General features: G+C 40.6%; 1 long non-coding RNA gene across 6 annotated transcripts in view; it reads left to right on the top strand.

Moving 5' to 3' along the window:
* LOC128795359 (uncharacterized) overlaps nucleotides 1-19,109 on the top strand; it is a 329,447-nt gene that overhangs the window by 70,281 nt on the left and 240,057 nt on the right. For 4 of the 6 annotated variants that reach the window (XR_008433504.1, XR_008433500.1, XR_008433501.1 and 1 more), the window contains one exon: nucleotides 3,798-3,886. This is a non-coding gene — a long non-coding RNA (uncharacterized LOC128795359). Of the gene's footprint in view, nucleotides 1-2,782; nucleotides 2,960-3,171; nucleotides 3,609-3,797; nucleotides 3,887-19,109 lie in introns of those variants that run through there. The other 2 variants (XR_008433503.1, XR_008433502.1) reach the window with 2 other exon arrangements.

Raw genomic sequence — 19,109 nt, 5'->3', positions numbered from 1 at the left:
CTTCTGTTGGATGATTCATACAGAGATTAAAGTATTGTGTTTCCACATTGGCTAATATTTTTCACCATGTTGTAGCCCCCATTTCTGAAGACAGTTTTGTTTGAAAATATATAGCAGGGGAAAAGAATGAAAACTGGGTGACAGAACTAGTATTTGGCTACAGAAGGTAAAGGGTGCTTAAGACACACATTAAGATTAAAGTGTAAAGGAATTTTCTTTGAAAATGTTCAATATGCAGTTAACACAGAACTAGATTTAACAGAGACTTGCAGCAGGAGTGAAATTTCAACAAATCTGTTAAAAGCTATCAAGAGAAGAAGTAGCTAGTGGAAGAAGGAAGTAGAGCCAAAGAAGATCAGATTGGAGTTGAGTGAATATAGCAATAAAGTATTGCAAATATTCCTGTAAACCTGCTGATTTGATTTGGTGCTCTTGCCTAACATTTTAATCACTTATGAACATCTGGTTCAGCTAATTCTTATTCACAAGAACAAAACACAGAAGACAAAAGCAGCATGGACGCTTGTGTAGATTTCTGAGGTATTCCCACTAGGAGTGACTTCATCCTTTTGAAAAGTTTTTTTCTTTTAATTTGTACAAAAGGGTATCAGAGTTGCATCTGTAATGAGGGAGCTCTTGAAAGCCAGGATCTGTTTGTAGAACATTTGTGAGTTAAAGAAAGGGAAGAGTTCTGATACATGGTGCAGATCATGCAAAGATAGGAAAACGTGTCTCAGCTGTGACTGTCCTGAAAGGACAGGTGTGAATAACATGTGGCTACCAGTATATGAGCAGAAGGGGACCTGGGGATATTACTCCTTTCAGTTTAGTTACAGGTTAATCCAAAGCCTGCAAATGTTGAATGGTTAACTGCAAACCTTGGATATCAATGCATTATATAAGCTTTTAGTTCTGTATGGTTTATAGTACAATAAATCTAGCTTCTCTGAAGTTGCAGCCATTTGAGAAGTGCCACAGGTGTGTGGGTTCAGCATCAATTCACAGTGACTTTGTTGCTTCTAAGTGCTTTGCTGGTTTAAATGAGAGTGATGGGGTTTGTGCAAGTTCAAGGTTTGTCTCTCTCCACTGTCCCAGTTTTATGCCAAATCACATATTCTTTGCCCTTTCATAACAGGCAGTGCATAATAATGTATATTATAGTGATCTAATGGTATGTTTCCTAAAAATGTAAGAGCTCTTTCTGTGCTTGGAACAGGGTACTTTTCTGATCTTCAGCAGAAATGCCAGATTATCTTATTTTACATTTGTCCTTTCTCAGATACACTGTGTGGTCTCTAACATCTGCCTCAGTCCCTGTGAGACCCAGCTCAGAGGGTGAAGCTTTATTAGGTCATCTTCTTTATTTTTTGTCACCAGTTTTAAAACTTCCCATGTGAGATGTCATCTGCCTGCTCCCCCCCCTGAGGTATTGGAAGCCTTTGGCCCCACAGCAAGGGGAAGAACACACCCGTCCTCAAGGAGCTGCCTGGGGGGAACAAGGCTATAAGTCCTTGTCCAGAATGGGATCTGAGCCTATGTGTAGTATCTCTATTTCACACTTTAATTTTTCTTTTCTGTTAAAGTAGGTGAAGAAAGGTCTAGAGCCCACATCCACTTTTAAAGCTTGAGTTTTTTTAGTCTTCAGTTTTTCCTGCTGTAACTTTGTCAGTTGGGGCTGTTGCTCTCACCACATCTTTCAATGGCATCTCTGTACCTATGCAGAGGAGTGATTGCAGCACAAGGGAGTTCTCTTCCTTGGGAAACTCATGGCTCTCAAAGAACTACTTTATATCAATTGGTATAAAGCAACTATTGGCCAAATAGTTGCTGGCTGGGGTGGTTTGTTTCTTTTTTAGATCTTGTTGCCAAACACTGAGTTCATAAAGAAGGCCTTGGGGCCACTCTGAGCACCCTTTGCTGTCAGCTCTGTGCTCAGCTTTCCAGCACCTGTAGGGTGCTGAGTTTTATCACTGCCTTTGAGGCTTCAGTAGGTCTGTGGAATTCCTGGTTCAAGTCAGCACCAACTGACTTTTGCATAAAATGTTGGCACACACACACACAAAAAAAGAGGTGGATATACTTGGATGGATGGGTATCACCATTTTCCAGGACTGAAACTGCAGCCTTTGCTGCACATCATTTCTCTGGATAAATGCCTTTCCTGCCATTCTCTCCTAGAGGGAGTCAGGCCTCTTCTCCCTAGTTGCACATTCATCTTGCCCAAATCTTGCTCCAAGTTTCACTGTATTCCTGAGGCCCATGCCTGAACACCATGTTCCTCAACTTTTGCAGAAATGGAAGTTGTGACTATAGATATCAAAGTGGATATGCTAAACTCAGGTTGCGTCTGCAGCTTCCAGACATTGTTCTTCACTTGGTTTCTGCCTATTTTCCTGTTTTCTCTTAATTCTTCCTCAAGATGTTAAGGGAAATGTTATATGTACATTTGGGAAACATTAAGTTGCACTTACTGAGACAGACTAAACAGTTTCCTTGATCCTGCAAAGATTTTTGTACGTGCTTGTCATGTTTTGACAATGGCCAAATGCCAGGTACCCACAAAAGCCATTCGCTCACCCTCCCACTCTCAGTGGGGCAGAGGAGATGGAAAAATATTAACAAAGGGCTCATGAGTTGAGATGAGGACTGGGAGAAAACACTCTAAGGGCAAAACAGGTTCAAATTTAAAGAGATAAAGTAGATTTATTATTAATAGAGTCAGAAGAGGATAATGAGAAATAAAATAAGCCTTTAAAACACCTTTTTTCCCATCAGCCCCATCCTCTTTCCTACCAACAGTGCAGGGAGATGGGGCATGGGGGTTTTGGTCAGTTCATCACCTGAGACCTCCTGTTTGCTCAGGGAGAGGAGTCTTTCCTCTGCTGTGCCGTGGGGTCCCTCCCACAGGAGACAGTTCCACCAGTTCCAAGATTCCTACAGGACCCCGCAGCACCGAGAGGTTGATCTCGTTTAGGTTGGGTGTCGGGCAGTCACCGGCCATGTTTTCCCTGCTGCCCAGGTGGCCCCGCTGCCGTGGTGTGGGCGGTGGCGGCCGCGGCGCTGGCGCTGTTTAAGGCCTCTCTCGGGGCAGGGCACCGGGAAGGAGAAGCCGCTGCTGCCCCGGCCCTTGTGCCTGCAGCGGGGCTGCCTGGGGCGGCCGTGCAGGCAGGGCTCGCTGCAGGCCGCACCGAGATGGCGGCGGCTGCGGCGGCACATCGCCGGGGCTGGGCCGGGATGGCCCCGGCGGGGGCACCTCGCCAGCCCGGACAAAAACTGCCGTGTGCTCTTTTGATTTTCCTCTTAAATGTGTCATCACAGAGGTGTTACCAACCTCTCTAACTGGGCCAGCAGCATGTCCATCTTCAGAGCCAGCAGAGATCGGCTCTGTCAGACGTGGTGGAAGCTTCCAGCAGCTCCTCACAGAAACCACTTCTGTGGCCCTCCCCACTACCAAAAACCAGCCAAGTCAACGCAGTGCTTAACCATATCTAGTGTGTCTTCCCTGGCTCTAGGGAGCACCACTGAATATATACCTGCATGTGGGCAGAAGATTCCGGTAGTCTCTGTAACATATCATTCAGGATCTCCATTTATAGAAGTTGGCATTTGTGAGTAAAAAGACTTGCACAAATCTAGTAGAGAAAAACATTACTCTCTCCTTTCGCCCTTAGACTGACACTATAATGAGTCACAGCAATGGTTTCGTATTTGTTTGTTCTTACGGGTTCCTTCGTGAAGGCAATGTTCTTATTGTCAAATTGTTTATTCCTGCTCTACCTTCATGTTCCTGTATGTAGATGTAGAGAAGAAGCCACCTTCAATCCACAGTGAGCACCTGCAGAAATTTGATTTTTGAATGATTCTGGAAGCTTGGAGATGCTACTTCGTAAGTGATCTTTTCTAAAGTCTATTCTAATCTACCCAGTGCAGATTAAAGGAATCTGTTATAGAAAGCTGATGATGAAGTCCAAATGACATCACTGTCAACTTCACTGTAGATTTCAAACAACGGGAAATTACTGAAAAACATTTATTTAATGTGTCTTCTTTGAGACCAAAGGTAGCAATTAACAAGGAAGTATTGCAAGTTAAGAGTCCTTTTTGCTGTCAATAACTGTCATACAAGATACATTAGTTCCCTTACAGGCACTCTGCCACAGGAATTTTATGCCTCCCATAAATTTAAGCATGAATTATTGTGAGAGAATCACACAAGGACTCCTACTAAATAATATGTATTACAGTTAAGATAATAATTTCTTTTATGACCTGGTGACAATAATGACAAGTAAATGGTTGTCTGGCTGGTAGCAATGCAAATATATCTCAAATGGGTCTGGAGGCAGAGAAGCCTTTGATCTAGTGTCCAGCTCTGTGCTGCCACTTCACTTGCTATTTTGATCCTGAATTCATTCCAGCTTGAAATTGGTTTACTTGTAAAATATTTTAGAATCTGCTAGTTTTATTCTGCTTAACTGTGTTTTTCTGATGAGGTGAATTTAATAGATGCTGTCATTAATTTCTGAAGTTGGAAATTAAATTAAATACGTCTATGTGTGAGTGCAAACGTCAGTTCATGGGACAGTCTTATCCTTCACCTTTATTTTTGCTTTTGTGAAAACTTAGAAGGCTTTGGTCAGAAACTGCTATAGAAGCAAGTTAGTAAAATAAGAAGTAAAACCACCACAAACTCTTTTACGTTTATTTGGGTTACTTTTGCATCATTTTAGATTTAAAAACATCTTATTTTACTAAGTACCCTAGTAAGAAATGGAAAATATATGGCTTTTCATATTCTATAGACTTTTATTGTGAGGTGATAGTGTCATAGAAATCCACAGAACCTTTTCCATTTTTGTATTCTTCTGAATGCAAACACTAAATGTGTTAAATAGATATGTAAATGAAAATAGATAATTCCAAAAGCATTTTATTTGTCAAAGAAAGGAGCAAAGAGACAGACAAGTCTTAGCAACAGCAGTTTTGCATCTTTACTGAGCATAAGTAACCCAACTAGAGATGTAGCACTTGACTGAAGCAGTACAGATCTTTTGACACGGAAGGCTCAAGGTTCACCTTGTATCATCTAAGGCTGGATTTGAGATTCTCAAATGCCTGTTTTGGTCAGAAGTGGTGGAGAAGATAGCAAATTTCCAAGAGAGCAAGAAAGCAGCTCTGTAGGTGTGGTTTGGGTACATGAGCTGTTCTTGGAGTGAACTTGGCCTTCAGTAGGACAGCCAACTCCACCAGCACTGGTGGCTGCTTGGTGTCAGTGCTTATTATGGTATGTTCTCTGTTTGTAAGCATCTGCAAAAGCTGGAGTTGTCTCAGGGTTCTGCTATTATTGGTTATGCTGGATAGATCTTGACAGTATTCTCCCAAATGTGATTTTGTTGCTGTGAGAGAAGAGGAGGGAGCTCAGGCTGCAAATTTTGCAGGATTATTGATTTCAAATACAATGTACACAGCCTTTGACTAACTTCTGAGTTTAGGATTATTTCCTCTACCTGAAGTTTCTTGTCAGCTTTAATCAGTCTTGAAACAATTTTAAAGAACATTTCTTAGGCTATTCTTGAACCTAGGATGTAGAAGAAAAGAATTTTTAAAAATTCCTCAAACAAGCCCTAAATACCTATTTGCTTTTACAGTCTATTTTTTTTTTTTCATTTATTGACAAAAAATGCATAGAAGCCAGTCTTAAACTAAAGTCACATCAGTTTTCCATGATACTGGGGCTACTTTCCTAGGCTGGATGTGTACCTACAAGCAGAAGTGCCTTAGGTGTCACCACAGCAGTGACAGTAGTGTAGACACTGCTCTCAATTTTGCCTTAGCAGCAACTCTGCCTGTATAGCATCTTCCTGCCAGGAGAGCTTCCCCAAGTGTTATAGAGATGACACCTCACATGGGATGTGAGAAATTGATTTTGTCACGGAAGAGGAGAGGTGCCTGCCTTTTGGCAGGCTGCCCTTCTCTCGAGCTCTTCATGGAGACAGTGGTAGATGAGGAATACTGGAATTCCTGTTTTAACTGAACAGATCTTCTAGTGGTCACAATAGCTTCAGTTTTAATTTTCTCCACTATCATATGTTTTGAGTAAATATGTTGTGGTAACATGTTGAAGCTATTCAGTTGAAGTTACATGAAGAGTAGTGAACAAGTCTTTGCTCTCAAAGCTTTTTTGTTGCTTTCATTTTGAAAGGAAAGAACAGGCAAGGATGGGAAGAAGAATTGAGATAAAGGGACTTGATTGAGAACATCAGGGAGATCTGTAGTTTTGGAAAGACTTCTGCCACTTGAATCCCAGACCAGTGCCATGTCTGCTATTGAAATTAGCTGCAGAAAGAGCCATCGTTGTTTGCAAGGTTACTTCTGCCTGTCATTTACTGCTTCCCTTCTCCTGGCCTTTTGCAAGGTCTTTAGGAAGCAGCTAGGACACATATTTGAAAATGCTTAAATTTCCTCCTTGCTTCTCCTTTTTTACTGTTTTCTTCTTACTTTTGTGGGGCAAAGCTCCTATCAAAACTTTCAGAGACTCCATTGATTGACAGTCCTCATATTTTCCAAGACTGAATTATGTTACATTAGGTGTTCCACACAGACATTGCAATGATCGATAGCATAAAAATAAGATGCTGCTACAGTTCCCACTGAAAAAAGATTATCTCCCTCTATAGACTTAAAAGAGCGGGAAGAGATGAATGGAGACAGAACAACCGGCCAGTTTCCCCCAAAATGAATAGAAATATACAAAGGGCATCTCTTCTGCTAATTTCCCTGTTGTATTTCTGCAAAAAAGGTTAGAAGTAGGTGTGTTGGGAGCACACAGGTCTGTTTTCTGTGAACACTGGTTTGGCCTCTTGCTGTGAGTGGGTGTTTATGCTGATCCCAGGGGGTTGTTCATGACAAAAGGATGGATGGTTTTGGTGCTATTGCTCAATTCTGAGTGCCCTTGGCAAGTAGGGAGATTAATGAGTTGAATGCAACATGAATATATCAGGAGGGTATTTGTTCTTTGGAAAGGTTAAGAATCTCAAATGAGAATGCTTTGAGTGTGGGTGTGTCAAGATATTTGCAGGATGCAAAGCTAGGGGGATCAATGTGTCCACAAAGATTGAATCAGATGAAAGGGATCAGGATGTGTCTGTCAGCTCAAACACCTTGCCTTTGGCTCTGGTCTGAGCAGTGCTGTAGGTATTCCTGTGCCCTGTCAGGTGCCTTGCTGGTCCTGACCTTGTCTTGCTGACTTGATTTGTTGGCTTGCCCTGCTGACCTGCCTCTGGTGATCCCTGCGGCCATCACAGCCCTGCTCTGCTGCCTTTGCTTGGCACATTGGTACTGTGCCCTTGTTGAGGATCCAAGTTCTGGCACTGTGTGAATTCAGGCTGTGTCCTCTGTAGACTTGTGAGAGCTTCTGTTGGGTTCCATGTAGCATGGCTGAGGGAAGGATGCAAAACATGAGCATTGTGTCCAGTCTGTGTGGCCTTGGGACATCTTGGGGTGCAAGCTGAAATTTGCTGTCTTGTACCAGTTGGGCTTTCCTAGGAGTTTTCTGCAGCAAAGGTAGGGAGACCTGCTCATCCTGTCCTGTAACCTGGGTGTGAAGAGTGGAAAGGAGGTGGAGGAGTAGTGAACATCTGTCTTGATACAACTGTCCTAACCTGGTCTGGGTAGCATTTATCTGGGAAATGTCCTGGGTTTGTGTGAGGATGTCCTTTTTAAGAAGTGACCTTAGTAATGATAATGCTGCCATTTGCTAAAGTCTGTTATTTCCCCCTGTACACCTTGAGTGCATAAATGCTGACAGTTTTGTGCTTGATCTTGCTAATGACCTACAGAAGATTTGTTCTCTCTGCCCTTGCACTTAATCTTCAATTTATTGAAAGTCCTACAGCTAATTACAGTCAAACAGATGCTATTTTTTTTCAGAAACATGCATATTAGACACATGAGCACTTTGAATTATTGAATGTAGCCTGATGTACCACTTAATGTGCGTGTGAACTTTTACTCTCTACCTGATGCCTGTAACTGAGCAAAAACATATAATATATTCTGAACCTTCCAAGAACAAGTGTGAAACTTATCCCTGTACTTTAGGAACAAAGTCACAGAATTCCAGAATGGTTGGGAAGTCCTGTCTTTGCTGTTTTTTTCTGATGTCCCAGGAGCAAAGCTGGATTTTAGTTGCTTCATGTATTTTTCACCAGAGTCTCTATGTCTGCTGAGTAAAATTTATTATGTTGACAACGGCTGGTAGGTTTGGTCCCCATGAATGAATGTGTGCCCATTGTGCCAGCAATGGTACAGGAAGGAACATAGTGGTATTTATGGTACCTGACTTGACACTATGTTGAGCTGACCTGTGGCTTTTGGAAGCTCTCTTGGGTGTCTCTGTACAGTGCTGTGTGCAGTCAGGTAATGAAGAATGACTTACTGTGTCAGGAAAACAGGCAGGATCTATGGGTATTTCCATACCTAGTTGGCAGCATGGAGAATGTTTCCATTTTATCTCAATTCAGACTAAAGAAAGGTAGAATTTCACCACAGAACAATGTGTCTGTGAGCGCATAACAAGATCTACCTTGAACACTTTGTAGGAATACTGAGAAAGGAACTAGTTTTGGAAGATTTAATGTGAGATAAACAATGGAGTAGGGATGGGTGGGGAGAGCATGTGGGCCTTGTAGCTCCACAGTGAATTTTAGCTTTGATGGTTTTAAAGTTTGTCTTTTGAGTACAGGTCAGTTTATACACTAAAGTGTGATTTATGCCTAAGTTTAGATCACACTAATTAGGGTAGAGTCCACGGCAAGACAATATTTTCCATTGTTTATGAGCAAATATGCATTGTTCTGTAGGATCCTAGTTGTTAAAATATTGTTGGAGGACTATTTGATATTTCCACAGTATTTAAACCTGCACTGTCAGACCCAGCTGTATTCAATCATAACCTGAAAAGCAGTAATGCTTGTGAGTTTGAAAATCAAAGAAAGAAGTATATGGAACTGAACATCAATTCCACAACATTAGTTCTGTCAGAAATCAAATACACTGAAAAAAAGGTCTTGTCACTGATTGTTTCTTGCTATGTAGAAAATGCAAGTAATTACTTGTGGTCATGCGGTTTCTTTACAGGAGCTTTTTAAAATCAAAATCATTAGATGCAATAGTGTGTGCTAATGGCAACTAGTTTCCTACTACCTCTAAGGGTTCATCATCTACCATTGACATTAATTATTCTGTTTTGGCTCATTAACTTGGAAAATCACTAAACAATTGCTTTGTTACAAAATGCCATATTTGAAGAATGTGTTTGATGGCAATGCGTGTCTACTCATCATCTTCATATCACTATTGAGAGCTTGTCTTCTACTTCAGTGATTCACTGTAAGAATTGTAGAGAACAGGAGTTTTTGCATGTGGCTTTCAAAGGAAAATAAAATTGGAACATGTTTTCTTGTCACTCATACTTGGTTGTCTCACAGTAGAGGGCAGAAGTGAATTCTTTCCAATCTGCAATTTTCAAGCTTGTAAATTGAAAAATCCTGATCTGCCTTTTCTAGCTTAAGAAGGATTGATGACAAAAGATCACATTTGCAAAATTAATATCCCTTATGGTATCACTATTTTCAGGTTTTATATTGGCCCACTGCCATAGTTTTTGAGCACCTTGTAGTCATCAAGGTAGTTACACTCTCTAAACCCTTGTGAAAGAAGGAAGTCCTATTATCTTTTGTTTATTACTAGGAAATTAATTTGCAACAAGTCTTTTGGTCTTGTCTGTGATTGCATAAGTGTTGGTGGCAAATGTCAATGACAAATCCATCAAGTTATGGAGCAAGTGGTTGGACTCCAGGTTGTGTCATTGTAGCATCTTCTGCAAAGTGGGACTCCACAGCTGTTTATAAGGATGAGGGATGGGCTTTGACTTCTGACTCTGTGTGTACTTATTTATGCTGTAAAACTTTTGACACACTAACATGCATTTAAATGTTTTATAAGCTTCCTGACTTAGGAGGCACTGACAAACAAGGAAACAGCAGAGCAGCAGTCAGTCAGTGCTTGGCAACAAACATTAGCAGAAATTCTAGAGAGCAGCAGGTTGAGAGTGTGGAAATATTTCTCTCTCTGTGGGTCATGAATTCGGGCTGCCTGAGTTAACTAGACACCAGGTTTGCTCTGAAGACTGAAAATTAACCTTTTGACTTGTATAATTTTTAACTGCTAGGGGTGGCCATAGATGTTTTTTAGTGATTGCACTATTATAACCCCCAATTAAAGTCTTTCTGTGGCATTCATTCCTAGACAGTGACCATCTCAGAAATAAACTCACTTGGGAATACAGTTCACACCAGGAAGGAAGAAGAATCTGACATACGAGTTAGCTAAGTGACAATGATGGGTCTTTGATATAATCAGACAAGTATCTTAAAGGTATGAGCATCAAGCAGGAAATAATTATTCAAGATGGGAGGAGGAGAAAAATTAGGAAATGGAAGGTTATAATAGTCTCCCAATGCAGATGCAGGAGCCACATTAGAAACAAGAGCAACAAAATTTTAGTGGAAGTATTTTAAAAATGGACACATCCAACAAAGTGAATGATGATTTTGGCTCCAGCAATTGCAGCTCATGAGAGTCAGGGGGCTTGGGGTAGTATCTGGGTGGTATTCTAGTAAAATAACTGAATAACTTCAGATCAGGCACACACACTGTCTGCTGAAAGATGTAAAACAGATAGCTTTACAAGATGGAGAAAATAACCTGGAAGAAAAGATGGTGGAGCAGAGGAATGAATAAGAAATGAGTAGCAGGAAATGTGGCTGTGTGGAATTTTGAGAGATGGTCTAGGTTGAGAAGTGTGTGTGCTAAAAAGGAAGGGGTGGGGAGATGTTGCAGCAGGAAAAAGGCAGCACCTAGAGACACGCAGGGAAGTCATGACAGAGACAATATTTCAGGGGAGCAAATTTCAGTACAGATGCTTCCTTTCAATAGAAAAGAAAAGGGGCTCTTTGGAGAGGCTTGAGCCCATCAGCTGGGGATGCCTGTGGTAGAGATCAGGAGAAAACAACAAAGATTTGCTTCCTTAGACAAAGGAGGGCATGATACTTGTGGCAATATCTATTACCAGGCTGTGCCTAAACTGACTGTCAAGAAATTCTATGCTTTACTTCTTTTTCATATCAGCAAATTATTTAAATCATCTGTTTTGGGAAATAGAAACTTTCCTTTTAACTGCAGTCTGCAATTTTGTTTGGCTATTCAATATACATTACTTTTTAGAAAAAGTTAGTGACATTTCCCATTGGCATGAGGTGATATTGGGAGCTATGTAGATTTGCATAAGCTGCTCTTTATTTTTGAAGTGTTTAAAGACTGCCTCTGGGCTTTGCAGCCTCCTAAACTCCTCACCTGTTGGTGAGCTACCATGTATAGTGTTCCCACTGGAGGCAAGTATGTGACTGGTGGAATTTGAAAGCCTGTTTCTCTTCATCTTCACCTCAGTTTTTTACCAGGTCTGAGTGGGAGTAGACTCAGGCTCAATAGCTCTTCAGTTTGTGATGGGAACAATGTAACAGGATTAATAAATCATCTTCTTAGCTTATAAAAAACCCCAAACAACCCCACAACCTGTTTGGATAATTAAACTTTCAATAATGAAATAATCATAGATCAGTTGCATTGTCTGAGGCTAAAAACGTGTCTTATCTTCCTGCTTAATATATTTTTTCTCTTTTGCTTAACCATCCATTTATGGTATTTCTCCATTGCAGAAACACAACCCAACACTTTTGCTGACTGGAAGGAGGGTCAGATCAATGCAGGACAAATTCCTGTTAACGAGATTTTGATTCTTTGACATTTCCAATCAATGTATACTTGAAACATGTGGAAGGAGTCTGATCTTACTGGTCCAGTTCTCAATTGTTTCTCAAGTAGGTAGTCAGAGATATCTCTCATGTGCTTTTTTTTCTTTTTTTTTTTTTTTTTTTTTTTTTTTTTTTTTAATTGAGGTCATAAGCTTGTCTTTCTCCATGTTAAATAACAAGGAGATGCTACTCCATGTTAAGTAACACTCTGTACTTCAGGGACAGCTTGCTTTAGTTTGTGTTATAACCTTTCCAGAAAGAACTACTAGACAACGTTAATGCCTCTTAACTAGTAACTTTTCCTAATTTGATTCTTTGACTGTAACTTTAAAATGTTTAAAAAATGAACTATTCTTGCATGTATGTAATGTACATAATGCAAGCAGAATTCTTATTAAACGTTGCAGGTGGACAAGCAGGGAAGATGGACACAAATTTGTGTTCATCATGTTTTGCCAACATCTTGTTTCTGTGGGATTGCACTTTCCTGTTACTCACCTAAGTCCACCAAAGCAGCAACTCAGAGGTGAAGCCTCTCATTTCTTGGGGAAATGAGGTAGCTGTTTTGATCTCAAAATACTTCTTGTCCTATCTGGGCTGTCAGGAACAGGAACTTGTAATAATGGTCTGTGTCTGCCCACTTAAGTGATGTCCTATTTCAGAGGGCACAGGAACACCCTGAGGTGTGGACCTAGAACTTCATTAGCAGGTTATATGAATTTGTTATCTCTCTTTGATAATATATATTTTGTACTGGTAGACACATTTTGAAACACCTCACTTACAAAAACAGTAGGTGCCTGTTCTCAGGAAAGCTTCTTTGGATCCAGTTTGTGAAGTCCTCTAGACTTACAGGACTGTGTGGGGTTAGCATCTGCATAGAGGCTAAAGTCTCAGTCCTAGGACCTAGGAGTCTAAATGGTTAACACTGGAATACCAGCCCTGGACTGTCTGTGTTCTGCTTTAGATCTCATCCTGGCCATTTTCAGCTGTGGGCACTAGGATTGCTGCTGCATCTTCCCTGTTAAACAGCTTGTTTTGAGTTATTTGTTATAGCTGCTGCAGTCCATTTTTAAGGCTTTGTCACATGTGCCTGGCACTGAAAGGCCTTGGCTTGAAAGTTTTGTTTTAGAATAAAGTGTAGCTCAAGGCCTGGTATGATAACTTTCAATTTGCTTAAAAGAAATTTAGTGGGGACCGGTGCTTTCAGAAAAGACAAACCAGGGTTTGAAAATTTGGTCAGCTAGAGCTCTTCCAAAAAAAAAGTAATTTAGATGTAATGGGAGAGGTGTTTCAGGTGCTTCCACTGTGGTCTGACACTGAATTTTCTTGACACTGGGGACCCTCTGCATAAAAGAGCAAAAGAGCCAAATTCTAGAACTCTGCTGACCCTCCATCAAGACACAGCTGGGTCAGGCAGCCATAAAGCAACAGTCAGAATAGTCACATAAATTGTGATGAATCAGAACTTTCCCTACTGGAGAGGAAAAATAAAATCTAAATCTACTGAAAATGAAACATAATAAAATAAAATGCCTCTAATACAGGGTAATCATGTGCATTTGCCTTATAAATCATACTTTATAGGATCTTAAATGTACTTTCAATTTCTGTCCCTTTATTTTTTACAGTCTTGGAAAACTGATGTTTTGAATTTGACTTTGAGAATAATGTAATGCAGCCAGCATAGCTCTGCTCCCAGACAGAACCATGTTTTTTTTTTTATTCAGATGAAAATATTCAATAAACTCTTTTTGTGCTGGATTGGCTATTCTTTAGTATAAATAAGTTCCCAGTACAATTAATAGCCAACCAAAAAAGAAGAATAGTTTTTCAAGATCTTGGTGGAGGAAATGAGTCTCAGAGAATGCTGTGAATTGCTCTGGTAGTATCTTTTTAGAAATGTAATATTGAGCTGCAATTGTAGTCAATTATCAGCTTTTGTCTACTATGCTTTAATCCTTATAGCAATTTTTTCCTTTGCTAGTATGCATGCCTCCAAAAAAGAAATGGAACAAGATGCCTAAATTGCTGACTATCTTGTGTGCACTATTGATTGGGCTCATTGATGCTGTGTTATCTAAGACTAAATTGGCATCAATTTTTCCCCTCAAGCCTGAAGATTTTGTGTTCTATTTAATTGTTAGAAGAAGGTCAGCACAGACTGTACCCTCTGGCTTTTAATTTTAGATGGAAATGTCCTAAATGAATAGAAAACTGCATGTCAGCAAAATGTACTCCTGCTGAAAGCAATGGGTAGGTTTCTCATGTTTTGCGTTTGTGATGACATAAGCTTTGACCTTGGCCTGTTTCTTTTTGAAAGAAGAGTAATATTTGTTCCCTTCAGCCTAATGGCAGCACTGTTGGTAGGAGCTGTTCTCTTGTGTGAACAACTGCTGCAATTTGTAACAGTGGATGGAAAAGGATTTTATATATATATATATATATATATTGAAGTGCTGTTCTTTATAATTTCCCAATGTAAGGATCCTGACTTCTGTCTTTATGCAGTCAAAATGGAGGTGGAAGAGACAGGCATGATTAAGGCTTAACATGGTAAATTAATATCTTTGTCCATTTGGCTGGACCTGTGGCCAGCTTGGCAGATGGAGAGCTGAATTTGTGGGTAGGACCATTCCTGCAGCCTAAGGACTTTGAGTTTATCCTTTCTCTTGTCTTCCAACTATGGCAGCCAGGAGACAGTGCTCTTCTGTGATATCTGTCTTTTGCTAAAAAGGGGAGTCCTGATTATTTTTCCCTGAAGGCTCATTGAGGACTAGGAAATGGGAGGAAACATGGATAAAAACTTGTAAGTAACTGGCAGGATGGAGCTGTCAGCATAGCCTGTGGTTCAGGGCTCTCCTGAAAGAAGGGTGTCCATCCCAGAGAGATCCACATCTCTGTGACAGGCAGGGAGGAATCCTGTGCTGGTGCAAAGTAAGAAAAGATTTTTTTTTAGCATCTACTTTTGAAATTATTTCAGGGCATTTGTATTCAAAGTTGTGGTTGAATGCATGGAGACAGAAGTTTATTCTCCCTCTACCTGAGCTCACAAAAAACATATGGAAAAAACCCTCTCAATGCCTCAAGCCCATTTCCCTCAGGGCTTTGGCTCATATTTGCATTTTGAGACAGAGATTTGTGGGTAGAAGAATAGCTGCCCATCTGTTAGGGAGGTAAGAGGTGAAATACATCTAATCCTCTGATTACCTTACCACCCCCATACCCCCCTCTGCTCAAGTTCTGTACATCCTGAGAAGAAACAAATTCAGTTTCCTCTTGCAGCCTAATGAGGGCAAGAAGAAAATGGAACAACTGAAAAATTTCTCAGCATATTAAAGAATAGTTGAAGGATGAAAGAGGCCTGAGGGTATCATGGTGACTTTGAATGATGCTGGGAAGTTTTTACTGGTCTCTTTTTGCAAAAGTCTGCACAAGCAGTTTACAGTTGGTTGAATTTAGAGGTTTCCATGATTTGATCAGAGATTTCACTTCAGTTTTTCCCAGTGGCTCAGGGACACTGAGGTAATTGCATTTGGGAGATTTTTCATGTCTCCAGTTTGACCATCTGCCTTTGCCAATAAAACATGTGCAGCAGTTCAGATGTTGCAAGAAAATACACAGAACACACTGGGCAAAATGCGGGAGCTCTTTCTGTCTTATTTTTCCCTAAGCCTGCAGCCAAGGAGAGCTGTGGAGCAGATGTAAACCCAAAAGTGTGAGTATGAACCACTTTGAGAAATACAAGGCACCTATTCAGTGTTTGTGGGAGTTGGTATCAAACCCAGGTATAAAATCTCTAAGCAGGAATATTAATGAAGACTTTACACAGACAGTTCTGCCAGCAAGATGATGTGGCAGAGTTGCTGGTTTCTACAATTGGTTAGCTTAGAATATCCAGGAAGAGTTTGAGAGATCTCACCCATTGGTTCCTTGAGATGGCTGTCATTGAGAAGGACAAGCAAGCCTGGAAAGTGTGTGATTGTCAGGTCTGGCCTTAAGTGAAGGTGGAGGAAAATCCACCACTCCAGCTCTGCATCCTGCCAAAAGGAGCCTGGTCCCTTTTCATCTTCCTTCATGTCCCTTTCTTGTTCTGGGCTTTCTGTCACAACATGTGCTTTTGCCCTCACAGAAGGAGGAGACAGAGAAAGCGCTGGAAGAACTGAGCTCCAGTTTTCATTCAAAGCTCCCTGATACAGTCTCAATTTTTCTGCTAATGAGAGGGAAGAAGTGCTATAAGTACATCTGTCAAGCTGCAAAATGCTGTGCTGTGTACATAGCATATCTTCTTGGTGGCTTAAAAAGTTGGGTCAGAGAGAGTGCAAAGGCAATGTTTAGTTATTAAGTGCCTGGATGGTTACTAAGTGGAAAAAACTGGTTTATGTTTGAAAAAAAAATTCTGAGAGTGCAACCAGGAAAGGTCAGCTGAATTTAAGTGTTTTTTTTAGGGACCATGATTTAAGAAAACACTGAGACCAAGCTGAATTCAAAACGTAGCAAGTTGAATTTCTGGCTTTAGTAATTTCATTTCACTTTCTTCATGATACCTTCCTCATCCCCTCTCTACATCAATGTCCTTTTTCACCTTCAAGTTCCCTCACCTCCCTGCCCTTGCCAAGGCAGGAACTCGGTGCTGGGGCACGGGGGCCAGAGGGAAGCTGAGGGCTGCAGGTCACAGGCATTGGTGGGGTCAGAACTGCCCTTCCTCAGTCCTGGCAGCTGGGGTCATTCAGGTGATACATCACAGAGCCAGGAACACTAGAGTTCTGTCTAGAAACCACATTTGGGTTATGGGAGCTTGCTCCATCTGTCTCCCTTTGTTTGCAGGAGAGGCTGGTCCTTCAATATTTGGGCTTTGGATACTGCAGAGGATGGAAAATAGCACATACTGAAGGGGAGGTCAGTCAAGGAAGCAGATAATGGGTTTGTGTAGTAAATCCTGCTCTGTTTTCCTTTCATTTCCCTGGCATGGCCATTTCCAGAGGGACCCATTACCATGAGAGGTACCTGTGTGTGCCGCAGCTTTGCTGCAGAGCTCAGAAGTGATGAAAATCTGAAAGGTGGCAGTGAGGGTTTACTGCAGAGCTGTGCTTAAAGAGTTACCATGGGCATTCCTTTGCAGGCATGGGGGTTTTCAGGAAAAACCTAGAGAAAAAATGTTTCAGTTCCTTAAGAAAAAGGGAGTAACTTTAAATGCTTAGGGAGCAGAGATTTGTTTTTTTCCAAATCTAGGCTTCCTTCATGCATAACAAGAGCTACTTTTGGTTTATACAGAGCTAATTTTGGAGGACATTTTTCTCTAGTGATTGCTAAAGTGTTGTTCATGTTTTGTTGTGATGTGGAGAGCAAATGGAGTTATTTTCTATTGGGAAAAGAAATAAAAAAAAAAAAAAACCCAGCATTTTTCAAATAACCCAGTTCAGTGGGATAAGGGACAGCTGTTACCATGAGCAGGAACCTCTCACTGAAGCTGCACACTAGAAGATTTATGGTTTTATTCTTTCCTCTTGCAATTCCTTCTGTGCCAGACCTAGTTGCTTCTAGAAGCATTGTGCTCCATCTCTTTCTGCACAACTAAAATGGGAATGGTCATGCCTGCTTTCCTGCAAGACAAGGCAAAGCTTGAACTCTCTGGGTCAGCTCCTGCTCACTCTGTGTCCCATCCTACCCACCTGCCAGGTCAGAGCTCCCTGCACTGGAGTTTTTCTCACTCACTTGGCACATCCTACACCAGATGCTTGAATTTATTGCCCTACTGTGTTAAGGTTTTCCATAAGGAATGGCCTTTTTCTTCCCACTTTGTCTCTTTGAAGGCCATGTTTAGGAGAGCTGGATTTTTTCCCCTTCCTGTAACTCCTTAAATGCTAAGGGCTCCATGTAGAAGTACTAGTGTTCTCTGTCTTGTAGGTTTTGGGAAGTGAGATTTTCTAGCACATGGAAAGATCAGACCTTCAGAGGGACTGCTGTGATGTGTTATGTGAAACACTTTGATTTCTTTTCTTGCAGAGCACATTATGGGTCATATTGCCCTGAACTGTTCTCCTTCTATCCACCTGCTGTCTTGAGCTCATTTCCTTACACTGAGAAAATATCTGGGAAAGAATTGACTCTGAAAATAGTTCACAGTGATGCAATTCTCTAAGACTTTTTAAAGGTAGGAAGAGATATTTAAGTAATATATCAGGTTTTTTTTGACACCTCAACCTGAACCTGTAGCTGTTTTCTCACTGGTACAGGTAGATCTGTCCTTGTTATGCTTGTCTGAGCTCTCTGAGGAACGTTGGTCACAGATGTTAGGATGTACTGTAGTGATATATTGTGTAGAATGAAGCAGGGGAGAGCAATAAAGGTTGTTTATAAATTTGCTCTCTAAGCACTGTTGGACTGTTGTATTTCTGCAGTGTAGTTCTCAGTACCTCATCTGCATGTTCAGCATCCAATACTCAGGCTTACTTTGCACTTTTTGTTTTTTATTGGCCTGCCAAAGGAAGCATTGGACCAGTGTTGTAGTAGAATATCTGCTTATGAAGCCACTGAGGAGAACTTTTAAATCATCTCTGTGCTCTGTATTGTAAATTCATGTTACCCAAGGTAAACATCTTGTTTTAGTACAGTATATCTCTCAATTTTCAGAATACAACCCATATGTAACTCTGTTCCTTTCAGAAGGTCCCTGTAATAACAAACTGCTGGTGTTTCCCTCTATACATTATTTTTTGCCTCAAAAGACAATAAACCTGTTTGCACACTTAATAATCTGAAGAAAAAGTGATCTTCTGTTCTGTTGGATTTCCTTTCATTAGATATTTCAAACAGTTCTAGATGTTTCATGAAAATACATACTAAGACCTAATTCTTGCCTTAAAAGTAATTTATGTCAATATGAAATTGACTACTCTGGGATATTTTTTTTTGTTTCTTTTCTTTTTTTTTTTTTTTTTTAGCACATATTGCCATCATAATTTTGTGATATAGAAAAAAGTGGAATCCTTTTTAAAAACACATTCTTACTTATGACTTGATCATAACTTTAAAACTTCATTGACTGACTTTCATTTTCTACAAACTCAACTGAAGTCATTGCTTGTCCTTATGTTGTCATGTGTCATCACAGTAGTTTGAGGACTGGCAATGTGCTAATTTCCTAATTAATATAGATTATTCCAAAGAGTGGGATTGTAATAAAACTGCAAACCACCCATGGGAATGAGACAGAGGACAAGCCGTAGAGTTCAG

This window comes from Vidua chalybeata, chromosome 14 (assembly GCF_026979565.1).
Source record: "Vidua chalybeata isolate OUT-0048 chromosome 14, bVidCha1 merged haplotype, whole genome shotgun sequence".
Lineage (NCBI taxonomy): Eukaryota > Metazoa > Chordata > Aves > Passeriformes > Viduidae > Vidua > Vidua chalybeata.
The sequence above is the reverse complement of the archived record's forward strand: the minus strand, read 5'-3'. Positions and strand labels throughout refer to the sequence as shown.